Genomic DNA, 3,529 nt, shown 5'->3' on the forward strand with positions numbered 1-3,529 from the left:
AATTTTCCTTCCTCCTTACTGATTTAAATGTCTTTTATTTCTTTTTATTGCCAAAGTGTGGGTACTTCTTCCAGTTGTAGAAGAAGAATGCTTTTTCCTTCTTTTCTTCTGGGTTTTCACCCGGTGTAAGGATTCAATTGACATAAGACTGATCTAAAGGGGAGAATAAATTTCATTTTGCAAGTGCCTGGGCTTCCTAATAATATGGCACCCAGAGAATGAACAAAGCAGGTGGCACTTGTGACTTTCAGACAACAAAACATTGGATTTGGCAAGAGTCATGGCAAAGGTGTGGTTTTCGGGTATTTAATTAGTCAAGTAACTAGGTTTGTTTGCACATCCTTCTTGTCCCTGTGTTCCTTATTCTGGTGCTAAGGATGGTTCTCCCCTCCTGGTACAGGGAAGGGGAGTTTCCCAAGGGAGATTTATATCCTGCTGTCAAGGGACACAGGAGGGTCTGAGTGTCCTTGGACTGGCTGTTTCTCCCGTGACTTTCATCCAAATAAGGACTGTGACACGATGACATGGTTTGAGGCGGCATAGTTATTCTTCACGTTATCATGTGGAATACTTCTATTGGGGATGACCATCATTGCCTGGCTCCTGATGTGGCAGGAATGGTTTTAGTAGTGGGCTCTCATAGTGGCCATGATCATGTGGAGGTAATTTCCTTCTCCTTTTTAATTGAGTTATTTTTAAATGATGAAGATGTGTTTTTTGTTCATGAAAAGACTGTGTCTAATGATTTTATGAATAAATTAAGGATGGCTTTGATTCAATCATTCCCTCTGCTAATGGAGGACATCACAGTTTTGTATTTGTGTATGTTGAAGGAAACTTGCATCTCAGGGATGCATCACACTGGATTATCATGTATGATCCTTTCAGTGTGCTGTTGAATTCAGTAGGCTCGGACTTAATCAAGGAATTTTGCATGTATGTGTGTCTGAGACACTGGCCTGTAGTTTCCCTTCTTGTGGTGCGTTTCTCTGGCATTGTTGTGAGAGTGAAGGTGTCCTCATAAAGTGCATCTGGGAGTGGTCTTTTTCATCAGCAATTTGTAATAGTTTGAGAAGTATTGGCATTAATTATTCTTTAAATATTGTAGAATTTTAGTAATGCCTTGTTTCTTTTTGGAGGGTGAAGGTTTTATATTAAGGATATCTTCTTACTAAGTTTTGTTTTGTTCCTTTTGTATTTTGCATGGAAGAGTCTTGGTGGATTACATAATGCTAGAAAATGTGTAATTTGTTCTTGGTGATCTAATTGTTGACTTATAAATATCTAAGTTTTTCCTTTATGATCCTTTTCATGTGTTTAGTTCAGTTATGTCTCCTTTTTCAGTTCCGATTACATTTGTTTGAATCTTACCTATTTCCCTAGGCTACCTCTGTTTTTTAAATTTCACTTATCTTTCCAAATTCAAATTTTAATGAAGTTGATTTGTTTTCTGTATTTGTGATAGTCTTTTTTTCTCTGTTGTATCTTTTTATGTTAATTTTATATTTATCTTTTTATCTCAATGAAAATACCAATGCCTTTTTTTAAAGGAATCTGAAAAATATACTAATTCATATGTAACCACAAAACACATGGAAGTAAAAAACAAAATCATGAAGAGGAGAGAACCTGGAAGAAGGAGAACACTTCTTCCTTCTAAATATATTGCAGAGGTACATTAACTCCAACAGTGTACTGCTGGCATGAAATGAGTCATATAGACCAGTGGAGCTCATTACGGAGCCCAGAAGTAGAATTATGCAGATGCAGTCAGCAAATCCTCCATGAGATTTCCAACAATGCACAGTGGGGAAAGGATTGTGTCTCTTAAACATGGTGTTGACTTGGGGTGCCTGGGTGGCTCAGTCAGCTAAGCATCCAACTTCCAGTCACGTATTGTTGTCATGATTTGTGGGTTTGAGCCCCACATCAGGCTCGGTGCTGACAGCTCAGAACCTGGATTCTGTGTCTGCCTCTATCCCTGTGCCTCCCCTGATCATGATCTGTCTCTCTCCCTCAAAAATAAAAGAAACATTAAAAAATGGTGTTGATATACACATGCAAAATAATGACATTTGGCCGTAATCTTGCATCATACATATACGTCAACACAAACAAACCTCAAAATGGGTTAAAGATTAAGCAGAACACCTGACCCAAAATGCCTTTGAAGAAAACACACAGGATAAACATCATGACGTTCTCTTGACAATGATTTATTTGATCCAAAAGCAAAATCACAGAGAACCATGGCAGACAAGGGGGACTGCATCAAACTAGAAAGGGGGCAAATCAAACAGTAGCAGGGTGAGAAGGCAGTCTATGAAATGGGAGACATTACATTAAAAATATTGAAAAGGAGTTAATATCCAAAATACAGGAGGGACTCCTTAACATCAATAGCAAAAATCACAATTATAATCATAACAGTAAGCACATCACCTGATTAAAATTTGGGTCAAACATGTAAATATCCATTTCGCTATTAAGGTTGAAAAAATGTCCATCCAGCATATGACTTGATGTTCATCATCACTAATCATCAGAGAATTCCATCCCCGATCCACTGAGATATCACTTCACAACTGATAGCAAGGCTATTATAAAATAAGGCAAACACAACGAGAACATCTCAAATGTTGCTGAGGATGTGGAGAACAGACAATCCTAGAATTCACTTGATGGGAGTGCAACATAGTGTAGCCACTATGGAAAACTGCGGTGAAATAACCCACTAAACTGAGTTCCTAATCTGCTCCCAGACAGTTGACTTCATGTCCAGCTGAGTGTGAGGAAGGTCTGGGCCTCATGTTCTGTGGAGAGGAGGTGCAGAGACAGGTGGATCCAGTGGATGATTCCTTAACTACTTCAGTAGAATGAACCCCTGGCTGACCGTTTTGTAAGACTTGACTCAGTGTGCCTCCCCACTGGTTGTCTCTGGCTTCCTGAACTGGATGGAGAACAAAAGGAGTGAAGGGTAGGAACTACTCTTTTCTCTCACAGGAACGTGTATATACTGAGAATCCTTGAGAGAAAGTCGCGGAGTTGATGAAGATGCTGTGGGGTTTCGACAACCACAAGGGTCTTTACTCATGGTCTCTCTTCATGGGCATCAAAGGAAAACCTTAAGGAAAATAAAAGGAGAGAGGAGATGCTCAAATATATTAAATTTAGATCACTTGAATGAGTCAGTCTCCTCTGTTTGAAAATCACTTACATGTATCTTAAATGGTGGCCCGTGTACTTGTGAGGCACAGGTCTGTATATGAGTTGATTTATCCCCAAGCTTGGTCTCTGTCAAGGTAAGCACTACTATATGACTGTTCACTGTAAATGTTAGAAGACATCTGTGTTTGTAAATGGTTTAGGAAACAGTGTGTGCTGTTTACTGGTCAGCATGAAGTTTCCAGGGCGTGATGAGAAAGATGCTTCACAGGAAACCTGACCCTGAAACACTGGTTCTGGATATGAATTCTGAGACCTTGGGTGCCCCCTGGAGACCTGTGAACCTCCAGGTTCCCTACGTGGC

Source organism: Prionailurus viverrinus, chromosome B3 (assembly GCF_022837055.1).
Source record: "Prionailurus viverrinus isolate Anna chromosome B3, UM_Priviv_1.0, whole genome shotgun sequence".
Lineage (NCBI taxonomy): Eukaryota > Metazoa > Chordata > Mammalia > Carnivora > Felidae > Prionailurus > Prionailurus viverrinus.